The sequence below is a fragment of the Leptonychotes weddellii genome, chromosome 11 (assembly GCF_054177405.1).
Source record: "Leptonychotes weddellii isolate Sample4059 chromosome 11, ASM5417740v2, whole genome shotgun sequence".
Classification (NCBI taxonomy): Eukaryota; Metazoa; Chordata; class Mammalia; order Carnivora; family Phocidae; genus Leptonychotes; species Leptonychotes weddellii.
The window spans coordinates 70,113,892-70,126,990 of NC_138379.1; the positions used below are offsets into that span (position 1 = coordinate 70,113,892).

At 40.8% G+C, this 13,099-nt stretch overlaps 1 protein-coding gene across 2 annotated transcripts in view; it reads left to right on the top strand.

Annotated features, from left to right (window-relative positions):
* OPCML (opioid binding protein/cell adhesion molecule like) overlaps positions 1 to 13,099 on the top strand; it is a 1,015,190-nt gene that overhangs the window by 114,161 nt on the left and 887,930 nt on the right. The window lies entirely within an intron of this gene.

A 13,099-nucleotide genomic window follows, 5' to 3' on the forward strand; every position in this document is an offset into this window, starting at 1 on the left:
TATTAGATGGCAACCCATACTGGGAAATCTTGGACATGATCGTGAAATGAAGTGATTGTAGATCCCATGACTGCACAAGGCATTGAGGATTGCAAGGAAGCATCCTTCTGTCAGCCCCACTGTGGCATGCTGGGATACATTTCCATAATCAAGCTCTCTCAAGCACAAAATGTGCATCTAATGGAATATCATTTTTCAGGGCAGAAAATTCACATGTAAACATCAAATCTTTATTGCCTTACATCATGAAATACAGCTTTGTCTGAAGATTGATGACCTAGTTAACCCTCTAATCCTAATTCCTAAGATAAATATTGGGCACTAATTCAAATTCTGTCTTCTAATACTAATTCTAGATGTTGATTTCTTGAATGCTAATAGAAACCTTTCATTCTAGAATTTATCCTGCAGCTTATTCTCAATTTGAGACCCATCATTCTGAGACAGATTTGAATTATCTTGAAGCATAAGGTGGAGGGGTTTGACCCCAGACCTAGAGGGGAGAAATAGACTGCCTAGCAGTCCAAAGATGAATGAAGGTCATCAAGACAAAACCACAATGTGGCTTCCATACCAGAGTTGGGTGGAAGGTTTGGAAAATTGTGGCTGGAAAACCAGACTTATCCAGGTTGTCTTTCATAAGGTGATCACTGATGTATTTATTTCTCTAATTAATGAACTTTGCAAATTAACCTCCATGCTACTCTGTAATTGCGATTAAGATTTCAAAAAATCACTTAAGCATACATTTCCTCCACTCCTGAGTCTATTCCAGTTGGATGGCCAGCTCACTGTGCTGATTTCACAAGATAGTGCCAGTCTCCTGACCTCTGAATTTACAATTAATTATTGCATTCAGCACCCAAATTACCCCCAGCCTCCATGTGCCTGGCTTTATCTCTCTGCACACACAAGCCTGGCTTTTAATTAAAGGCCCTCCGAATTAAATGAAAACAAATTCAATTATTACATCTCATTGGAACAGCTCACAGCATATCCTGACAGCATTTATCCAATGGACAACCCAGGGAGAGCTCGGCTCCCACAACTGAAATTAATGTGCCCAGTAAATGATTTTTCTTATCATTGCTTGAACAGGTTTTTTGCCATTGGGTCAGCCTTAGCTGTGGTCTTTGCTGTCTCTGAAGCAACTAGGTTTAATACTATTTCTCTTTTCTCGGTCTTTTCTAATCTCTACCCAGCTCTTATTCAGTCTGCATGGAAAAAGAATGGCTTCATGTTCTGCTTCCTCTGAGGCTAGACGATAATTACCCTCCAATCTCTGCAGGTTCAGAGGTGCAGCTCAGAGATGTATCCCTTAAATTTAGATCCTTACACACAGCCCTTAGGAATATACCTTAGGGACTGGGTATATGTTTCCTGCTCTCTGTGCTGCTTAAAGTTGAAAAAAATGTGCACTGAATTGAGATTATTGTTATAATAGATCATAACAATATTCATAATAATACATGTTTACTGAGGACTATAATGTGCCAGGCAGTGCAAACAGCTCACGATTAGACACAGTCCCTACCCAGTGGGCCTGTTATATAAATAGGAAGCAAGGCAAGACCCAAACAAAGGGAGCAATAGAAATGAACTGAAGAGGGAGTTGAGAAGGGAGGAAACATGATTTCTTTTGATCACTGGAGGCCAAATCTATCTCGCCTGAGCTTCTTCGCTTAGACGGCACTTTCTGGAGGTGGAGGATTGGAGGATTTGTAAGAAGAAGAGCATTATTAGACTCAGAGGCAGAAAACTGGATCTTTTCACCTCTGCAGGAAATGAGGTAGTCTGATCTGGGAGAGGCTTGTTTGGGTATGGGTACAGAACAGATGCTGTTGTTCCTGCCAGGAGCCCAAGGCAGAGCATGGCCAACATCATCACCCTGCTTCCCCAGGCACAAGGGCCAAACCACACAGAGAAGACACAAGTTAGGAGAAAGGCTGGAAGTAGAGTTCAGTGGATTTGCGTGGAGACGGGAGTTCCCAGGTCTTGCAGCTGAGGGTATCATTTTCTTTATGTTGACTGGATTTGTCTTATATCCCATGTTGTTGATAAGGAAGACCCAAATGTTGATAGGAATGGAAAGAAAACATGTAGATCATAACAACTTCCTAATCCACTCACAACCCAGTAGGCAGGGAAAAGCAAAGCAGGAGAAAGAAGCGTGGGCAAAGGAGAGGGAGCTGCAATCTGAAGCCTGAGGCTTCCAGACAGGCTGCCTGGTATTTCATGTACCCTGAAACACAGCCCACACTCCTCAGAGAAATGGGTTTGCCTGGAGAGCCCTGCTGAGTATGTGAAACTCCTGGAGAGGGGACATCGTGTCCCTGTGCTTAGCACACACAGCTGTCACTAATCTCTCCTGGGGATGTCAAGCAGCTGGGAGAGCAAAATCTTTGGGGGGACAACACGGCTCATGCTCTATCATATTTTTTACATCCTTGGTTGAACAAAATCCTTTAGGCACTTTTCCTGAGTGTGTTGTGTGCAGGAAGCATTGCAAGAGCCTGTTTGGGATGGATACAAGGGAAATGGAAGAACACCTTAAGGTATTTGTAATAAAATCGGGGTGTAGAAAATATACATTCATACAAGAACTCTAAAATGTCAAGTTCCATTTTTCCATGATGATTCCCATAATTTCTGTATATGTTTACAATTCATCTTAACACCGTGTATTGCTATTATTTGCTTATATCTTATTATTCTGCTCTAGACTAAATTTTATCAGGGCAAGGTCTGCATTTTTGTGGGGTTTTTGTTTTTGTTTTTGTTTTAATTTTTTGTTTGTTTGTTTGTTGTATCTCCAAAAATTAGTACTGCCTCTGGCATTTGGCAATATTTGTTTACCTTTGAACTGAATAAAGTAATAGTCTAGTTCAAATGCTTCCAAATAGAGCAATATCAGCCTCCTCTGGTCTCCTGTCACATTTTGTTTATGCTTCTTTTATCATTATTAATGAATCAGGCTCATCTCATCTAAAGGTTGTAAGAGATACCATAGAAAAGGGTTAAGAGGTCAAACATCAAAACCAGGTTGCATGACCTCAGACAAATTTCTTCATCTCTCTGGTCTTTCCTGTCTACAAAATGAATAGGATGATGATAATATTTACTTTATAGACTTATAATGAGGATTACTTGAGTAACATATGAACTGTAGCAGTGCTTGGTACATGGTGAGCATTACATAAGTGTTAGCTTTTCTTATTATTAAAATCCTAGAGGGTGCTTATTATGGGTTGTATCATGTCTTCCAAAAAGATATGTTCAATTGCTAACTCCCAGTACTTATGAATATGACCTTATTTGGAAATAAGGTCTTTGCAGATGCAATCAAGTTAGGATGAGCCCATACTGGATTAGGATGGGCCCTAATCCAATGACTGGAGTCCTTCTAAGAAGAGGGAAATTTGCACACAGAGACACACACAGAGGGAAGACGTAAAGCCACAGACAGACATCCAGAGAGACTACCATGTGAAGATGCAAACAGAGATTGGAGCAATATGTCTACAAACCAAAGAATGCCAGGGATTGCAAGCAACCACCAGAAGCTAGAAGAGAAGCATGGAAGAGGTTTTCTCCCTCAGAGTCTCCACAAGGAACGAACTCTGCCAAAAATTAGATTGTAGACTTCTAGCTTCCAGAACTATGAGAGATTAAATGTTGCTGTTTTTAGCCACCCAGTTTGTGATCATTTATACACTGAGCAAGCTTTATCTTCTGTTAATTTATCCAACACAGCACCTAGTAGAATGCTTGGAAGACAGAAGGTCTTGGCCAATGAATATTTGCTGAAATGGATAGAATCAGCCATGTGATCATTAATGTGAATCCAGAATTATAGAATAGTTTTAGAGGAAGTAGAGTTTACCAGTCTTGTTCTATGTATCACCTATTTGAAATTAAATAAAGGGACATATTTTTCCATTTCAACTTGTTATTGGTGTGATGATGTCATATATAAAATTCCCTTTAATATGTAATAATAAAAGGTAAGGAGGTTGCCATAAGAGGGTAATTTTCGATGGGGACCTGTCCTTGGTTCATTCCATCCAATTCTGCCTACTGTAGATTCTGATTCCTTCCTATTGCCCTAGGAACTTCTTAAATGATAATTGGCAATTCCAAATAGAAAAAAAAAATTAAAACAAACAAAGCAAGGTATGGTGTATGTATAAGATTTTGTTGGTCTCGAACAGCATTTTATTCATGAACAGTTATCAAGTGGTTTCCTGTGTGCCTGGCACTGCATTAGAGCAAGAGAATAAGATAGAATGAAAACAACGATGATTAACATTTTATGAAATTTTAATTATGTGCCAGGCAGCATACCAAATGCACTATATTATGTGATCCTTTCAGTAACGGTCTGTTTAGGTAAGTCCATTTCATAGATAATAAAACATGCTTAGTGAGATTTAGACACTTGCCCAAGGTCACACAGTAAATGATATAGAGGCCCAGTTTTATACCTCAGCAGTCTGACTCCAGAGTTCTCATTGACTACACAGAAATTAGATACCTCTTATCCTCATGGAGCTTAGGGTATAGCAGTAAAGAAGGCAAGCAAAGAATCATGGGTAAGAATATGGGTAAGAGGGGCACCTGGATGGCTCAGTCTGTTAAACGCCAGACTCTTGGTTTCAGCTCAAGTGGTGATCTCATGTGTCGTGAGATCCAGCCCCCCATGAGTCCTGTGTGGGTTCTGCTCTCAGTAGGGAGTCTGCTTGAAGATTCTCTCCTTCTGCTCCTCCCCACACTTGTGCATTTGTGTGCACGCACACACTCTCTCTCTCAAATAAATAAATCTTAAAAAAAAAAAAAGGAGAAAGAACATGGGTAAGAATACTTTCCCACTCACCTAACTTAGCATTTTCCTGGATTCAAGCTACGCACCAGCATGAGCAGAGAGAGAGGGGAGCCATCTTGGGGCTGTCTGACTGAACATTACAAATCCCACCCTGGTTTGGCCTCAGGGGTCCAGTCTCTCAGAGGGGGCTTTTGTGGGTTAGAGTTTCTGTAGATACCTGCAGGGAGGAAACCAGAAGGCCAGTGCATCTCAGCAGTTTTTAGTTAGAAGCCAAAGGTAGGAGGAGGGTCCTGAGCTGGCTCATCTCAGGTTCTGGCTCCTTTCTCTCTGGGTCTTGCTATCTTGTCAGATCAGAAGATCTGATGCTTGCGTAACTCCAGACAAGGCCTATTTTTTCTGGTAAATTGAAAAGAATTTCTTGTCCTTGCAAAGAGATGGTGATCCAAGATGAGAAACTGTGTGCTTTTAGGAGAGGCTGATCATCTACATGGCATAGCTGCCTTCCTTCTATAGATTTCAACTAAGATCCTTAGAATGCACTGTTTCAGGAATCTTTTTCAATCTTTGTGGAGTCTTTGCATTTGACTTGCCAGTGGCCCAGCTGATTTAGAGATTGACAATCAGGACTAACTCTATTAGAGAATTTGCCCAGCTGCTGCACAAGAACTCACTGCTGTGAGCATTGTCTCCAGCCTCAGTGGACTTCCCCGAGGTTGCCTTTAAAAATTTCATACTCAACTGTTTCCCACTCACTGAAGGCTTGAAAGAGGACACTCTGAAAGAGAATGGCTATTTTTAGTAGGGAGTCAGTTGTAAAGAGATTATTAGTGGGAGAGTCAGCCTGAGGGGAACTAGCATCTTCCCAGCTACTCTTGAGTCTTTTTTTTTTTTTTTAACTGAGGGTTCCAGAGGGGAGGGGGTGGGGGGATGGGTTAGCCTGGTGATGGGTATTAAAGAAGTCATGTACTGCATGGAGCACTGGGTGTTATACACAAACAATGAATCATGGAACACTACATCAAAAACTAATGATGTAATGTATGATGATTAACATAACGTAATAAAAAAAATTTAAAAAAAACCAATCCCATCAAAACTCAACTTTTGCAAAGAGGGTTAAACAACAGTAATATCAACATAGCATTTAACAATAGAAGACCTGACTTGGGACCCAGCTCTGTCACTTACAGACTCTGTGACCCTGGGCCAAAATGCAAACCCTCTATGCCTGTTTCCTCCACCATAAAATGAGAATAATAGCAATAATAATAGTTTATTTCACAGGGTTTGAGGAAAAGTCAAATGTGATAACGTGTGAGAGTGTTTTGCAAATTGCAAAATATTGTACAAAGCTTAGTTATTTTTACAGAAAATACATATGGATTTTCTGCCCTTTTGAATTATTCATTTTCTATCTCTTTCTAGTGGTCTGAACAATTGGTATTTGATTTTTATCTTACTTCCTGGGAGCCCTCTGTACTCTCACATCAATTATTTCATTTTATTTTCACACCATGTCTGTTTTACCTACAAAATATGGAATGTGACTGAGTTGTCTAATATTTAAAATAAGTTGGGCTTTGACTTCTAAGCCTCTTGTTATTTATTTTTTAGTTACTGTTCCGATGTGAAGTTGGGGAAAATTGTTAGGGTGGATAGTTGGAGTATTACTTATCAGAGCAAATAGACTTGAGAAATCACCCTTTCTTCAGATTCTGAATGTTTATAAAGAGGAAAGCCGTTGGGTGCTGGAAAGAAAAGCATCCCAGTGTCCCATATAGCCAGTGATTGTTTTTCTCTGAATGTGTGGCATTTTCAGAGTGTAAGACTAGCATCCTCATCAAGCAGGCTTCTCAGGAACTAACTGGCTTAAGGACCCAATGTGAGTTCTGGTGCACCTGGAACCAGGCTTCATGACCTGGACCATCACAAGGTTCAGAGGCCACATGGTTCAATGGGAAGAGCATGGAATTGAGGATCAGATGAGGGTGGCTGATGATGGCAAGACCATTCCTAGATAGGTAGCTTGCCTTAAGCATGTCACTTCCCTCTACAACATTGCCCATCTATCTCAAAGGCTTTAATTAATTAATTAATTAGCTAATTAATTAATTAATGTATTTATTTACTTTAAGTAGGCCCCATACCCAGCATGGAACCCAACTCAGGGCCTGAACTCACGACCCTGAGATTAACATCTGAGCTGAGATCAAGAGTCGGACACCTAAACCACTGAATCACCCAGGCACCCCATAGGCTGTTGTATTTTTAATTAAATTCTTTTATTGTGGTAAAATATACATAACATACATAACATAAAATTTACCATTTTAACCATTTTTACATGTACCCTTCAGGGGCATTAAGTACATTCACATTGTTGTGCGACCATCACCACCAGCCATCTCCAGCTCTACAAAAGATTGTTTTTAGAGTAAATGAAATAATTTCTGTGAAAGCCCTTAGAAGAGCATAAGGCACCACCTGAATGCAAATATTGTTATGACTCTCTTTGCTCAGTAGTTTAGCAAAAGGGGCAAAGATGAGGTTAAAAGCATTGCTTAAGTTCTAACCAGTTCAAGGAGGCTGAGTAAACAATTTTTTGGAAGGATTCACATGAGTGGAGATGCCCTTATGGTCAAGATCATGTGGACAATTTGCTGCCAAGGGCAAGAAGTGGACAACCTGCACATTTGAAGTTATGTCCAACTCGGACTTTCTACAAATTCACAGCTATCACTTCTTCACTCGAGTCTCAGAAGGTGTCATTTCCCCCATGGGGGGCATTTGGAACCTATGGATCAGATAAGCTGGAGCAGCAATGGGAAGGAGAGCATGATGCCTAACAGATACGTCTAGGGACAGTTGGGGAAAATAACTCTATATAAAGTGCAAAGTGTTGATGTTTTTATAGATGAGGAGTGGCCTTCTAACTTTATCCAAACCAGTTTTTTCATCCTAAATTCACAGGAAGTCTTTTCTAGCTTGCCAAATGCAAACTGGAACAGACCTTTGCATTTATTAGTAGATAAATGCATAAAAGCATTTTATTCATTCAACAATATATGTACCTTCCTAATCTGGTTAAGTTTTGGAAATTGGATTAAAGAAAAGACAAATCTAGAAATTACATGCTGCTTAAGGGAGTAGCAATCCAGTGGCATGGGACTCTGTCTGGGGGTGTTGTGCTTGGGTTATTTTGGGAACTACCATTCTCTTGTGAAATTAAATTTGTAGAGAGAATAGGGATGATGGCCATTTGTATCTAGTTGTCTACATCCTTTACTCATCAAGAGGAGTGGAGTAGAGGGATGGTGTATGCATATATATTGTTCATTGGATTCCCATTATGCTGAGGATTCATAACACGGTTGTGTGTGCCGGTGAGGTTGGTCTACAAATGCACTGTGGGAGGAACAGGAAAAGATGGTGACAGTGACGATGAAGATGACAATGGGCACTATTAAGGGCTTACTATATACCCACCACTGTGCTAAACATGTTAGCTGGTTTTCGCTCCTTAATTATTGGGTTCATTGAAGCTTAAAAAGGTTAAGCAAACTGCTTAAGGTCACACAACAAAAAAGGGCAGAGCTGGGCTCCAGCCCAGGCTCCACTTACTTCTAGGCCCAAATGTCACCATACATTCATCAGTGGAGGTGGCAGGTGAGAAAAATCCCAAGTTTAAATAAAGAACAGGGCAAGTTCCCTTCTGTCCCTTTCTCCTTTATATTAACATCTCTTCCCTTCAAACTCTTTCTACGAGGAAGAGGGATTTTAAAAAAAAGTATATCGGAAATAATTTCAAATATCAAAAAGAAGTAAAGAATTTTGTAATAAATACCAAGATTCCCAGCTTAAGGAAGAGTAGACCAACACAATTTCAGATCCAGATGTATCCCTGTTCCCGGAGTGATGCATATAATGAATCTGGTGTCTCTTTGTCTTTGGCAACAGTAAATCCTTTAGTGTAAAGATGTCTTGCAAAAGGGACGTAAGCTCTACACTCTCTGGGAATTTTCAGAACAGTAATTCCCAACTCGCGTGGGGAAAATAGAGCTAATAGAAACAGGCTTGGTGAGGGTGGCTGATGAGAATGGATTGGTTGGTATTTGCACTTTATGTGGTTGAAAATAAGTGGAGGGGCCTGGATTGAGAAATATTATAGGTGAGGGTCTGGGGCAACATTAATATTCTTTAAAGTGCCTGTATTTCTTAGAACGTGGTTAACAAAGGTATTTGGGTTGCTTAAAATTTAATTTTGAACATTTCATCTTTTCTGTTTGCATCTCTTTAGATTGCTTTATTTCAAAGGTATTTCTATTCTTGTTCTTCCTATCAGATAGAGAGAAGGGTTATGTGTATCTTAAGGTGCCACATTAATAAATCATTCTTATATTTTCTCCTGGAGGAAAAGAGAAGCATCTCATTCATTTAACTAATATTAATTGAGTCTTTACTCTGAACCAGACATTGCAATAGACACAGAGTGTCAAGAAGAAAGATATTCTTACTATCTGTGAGGAGTGTACAATAAAGTGATTCTTTTAGAGATCCCCCTGTCCTAAGCAGGAAAGAAATGGTAATGTGGACCTGACAAGGGAGTATCTTTCTAGAAGGGCCACACTGGACAATAGTTACAAGGACACCTGAGAGACTCCATCAAAGGTAAAGATCAGAAACAAACTTAGAAATGTCAGTGGAATAAATCTTACTTGCCATGAGCAAGGTCAGAGTTTTGGGCTAACCAATGTAATTTTTTAAAGATTTATTTATTAATTTGAGAGAGAGTATGTGTGAGTGAGAGAGCACAAGCAGGGGGAGACGCAGAGGGGGAGGGAGAATCAGACTCCCCACTGAACAGGGAGTCCGACATGGGGCTGTATCCCAGGACCCTGGTATCATGACCTGAGTGAAAGGCAGCTGCTTAACTGAGCCACGCAGGCACCCCTCTACCCAATGTAATTTTGTTAGGGGTCTGTGCTTCCTAGGCTCAGCTCCCCAGGCCAGCAGGTCATGCTCCCTTTGTTTCAATGGCAGCAGATGGAGTCTCTCATTGCAAATAGGTTTCTGCTGGGCATGCCCTTGGCAACACAAGGGGCTAGGTAAGAGTGCAGGGTTGGATAAGCTCATATCCATCACAGCCCCTAGAAACATATTTCAGAAAACATGCCATACTAATGATGGTTAAATGGTGTCATCTTCCTTGAAGAAATGCCTTTCCTGCACCAGGACTTAATGTAATGCCCTCTACCTTTATATAGGATCAATATGAGACCTGGCAAGTGAATAACATTTCTCTGTCTCCATAAAAATGGGGTTGAAAGTATTTTTCCACTGTCACTCAAAGTCCTTTTTATATATCCTGCCGATTGCAATCCACACTATCTCAACTGTTAATTTCTGCTTAAGCTTGGTTCCAAGGAAAATGCTGTCTGGACTGATGAATTTGTCTGCTTTCTGTTTTTAGAGAACAAATATCCTTTCCAATTGCCTTAGCTTGCACAAACTCAGAGCCAAATGCATTACCCAAGTGTTATCTGCTCAACTCAGGTACCTGGAGCACTCCTCCTCCTACTCCTTCCAGATGATTCCTGTTTTGACTTACCCTTAAAAGACTTGCTTTTCTTGGCAGGGCCATCTGAAGTAAGAAACAAATCTAATAGTCATGATTCTTCTTTAGTTAGAAAGATACACAGGTTTACCCGTTCATCTTTCTACCTGAAGAACAACATCTAACAAAGTGAAATCAGTCCTTCTTGAGTGATTGGCCAATAGGATAGCATCTTACTGGTACTTGAGAGTAAACATGATAGATAAATAGAGCATTTTTTGAATATAGATGACTTCAATCTCTACACTGGGTATTGAAAGAAAGAAGAGAGAAAGACACAGACATAAATGTTGCACTTCAACCAAGAAGGACCACATCTACTTCCATTTCCTTTCCACTCCCTTTCAATTGGAAGTAACTTGGGAACATCAGCTGTCTGAAAATAAGCACTCATTACAGCAACACTTTAATGACCAATAAAATCCTCCAGAAACACTTCTTTCAACACGTGGACATGGAGCCCTACTTTGTGCACATTATTGAGGGGCTAGGACCATGAATCATACTCAGTTCTTGTTCTCAAGATCTGGTAGTCTAAATAGGTGTTAAAATAAGATCATGAATTTCTATACTATGGCAGAATATAAATTCCTCAGTAGGAGTGGGAACATAGCTCAACCCAGAAGAGCAAAGTATCATTTTTTGTTGTTGTTGTTAGAAGATCAGGAAAGGCTTTATAGAGGAGGTGATATTGGGCAGAAGGACAATCTACACTGATCAAATAAAAATGTAAAGAAGAGCAAGTTTTGAGTGTGTTCAAGGATAGTGGAAGTACCATTTGTCTAGTAGTTATCTGTAGGGGGACAGAGTAAGAGAAATGAATGGAAAGTTAGGAATATATCCTTGTGTCCCTTGAGAAGTTTGTACTTAAAATTGGTATTGAAGGTTTTTGAGCAGAAGTGATATTGCTAGAATTGTTGTCAGAGTGGTGGAGTTGAGCACTGGGGTAAAGAAATACCATCAATTGAGAGTCCAGAGAAAAGTTTATTGTAGTAACGTGGAAGACAAATAATACTCCTTCATCAGGAATTGTTAATGGGAATGAGAAGAGATAAGAATGGATGATGCAGATGTGGGAAAGATTGTTGATAACATAACTTGGCAACTGATTGTATGTGGAGTAATGTACAAGCGCTGGCTGCAGCCTGAGAAGGCCCTGAGACTGGGTGACTCCAAGCCTAATGGTAATCCATGAGGAGTGATGGGGATCCAGGAATAGAAGTGTGTGGAGAGGGCTTAGATGAGGGATGGAGGAAAGCTGATGGGACATGTTGCAGGTGAGGAGCTGGTGAGAAGTGCCATAAGAATAAAGTGCAGTGGGGAAGCATGATGGGCTGTATGGGAAAAGGTGGGGGCATCCTGGAGAAAGGATTTTCTATTTCATCAGCACTGGATCACTCAGCAGTGGAGAAATGGAGGAGGTGGATATCCTTCTTAGATAGGTGATTAAAAGTTCTTCAGACTCCTGGGACACCTGGGTGCTTCACTTGGTTGAGCGTCCAACTCTTGGTTTTGGCTCAGGTCATGATCTCGGGGTCGTGGGATCAAGCCCTGCATTGGGCTCCAGGATCCGCGGGGAGTCTGCTTGAGGATTCTCTTCCTCTGCCCCCCTCCCTTTCAAATAAATAATAAATCTTTAAAAAAAATAATTCTTCAAACTCCTGAGCCAGATGTCAGGGGGGAGGTCCTTGACAATGCCAATAGTCATTGCATGTTCTGTATTAACCAACAGGGGACAATCTTCCAGAGCTTAGGTTATTTCTGGTATTAGCCTGACATCATACCCAAAAGTCACCCAGCCTGAAGAGGATGAAGGAGGTCAGTGACTAGCTTTCCTGAGACTGCCCTCCTTATCCCAGTGAAGGGCTACTGGTGACAACAAATTCACAGCAGCTGGGTCCACTGTCATGCTACACACTTTATCTCGCTGACCAGTTACAACACCTTGATGAGGTAGATCCTATGACTATTGTCATTGTACAAATGAGAAAACAGGCCTAAGTGGATTGCCCAAGGCTATACAGCTACCAAAGTGAGTAAGCAAGAGCCAGGCATCCTGTGGGGTGGAGGCCCAGGACAATCTGTTCCCATTGTTGGTGGTAGTTTGAAGTCATCTCAAACACTGAATTAGCAAACCCTGAAGCCTTGCTCCTGAGGGAAATAAAGAGTCAGGGCCCTCCGAGCCTCTGGTCACATTTTTGTCAGCCCATCAATACATGATCTTATCTTTCCATTTAAAGGAACCTTATTTGATAATATTTTTCATTCATTAACATAGAGCTTGGCCAACAGCACTGTAACTCATGCCTGAGCGCAGCTTACCTAACACATGTATTACTCCGTAAGGCACATCACAGATGTCTCGCACTTAGCACTAGATAGCACTTCTGCCCTACCTGTGCGGCCACTTTTCAAAGTGAAATTACCACCAAAAAGCACCACAATGCAAAACACATGGCACCAAACAGACTTCAAAAGGGACACTTGTTTATCGTGTGAGAACTGAGACAAGAAGGCGAATATGACCTTGTCCCACTTCAGCTGGGAACATGCATATTGGTGACTCCAATGTTTGACCACCCTGCCAATGTCTGCAAATGTCTGTGAAAGACCAGAAGTATTGATGTCAGATTACAAATAAATTCTGACAAGTGGGCAAATGA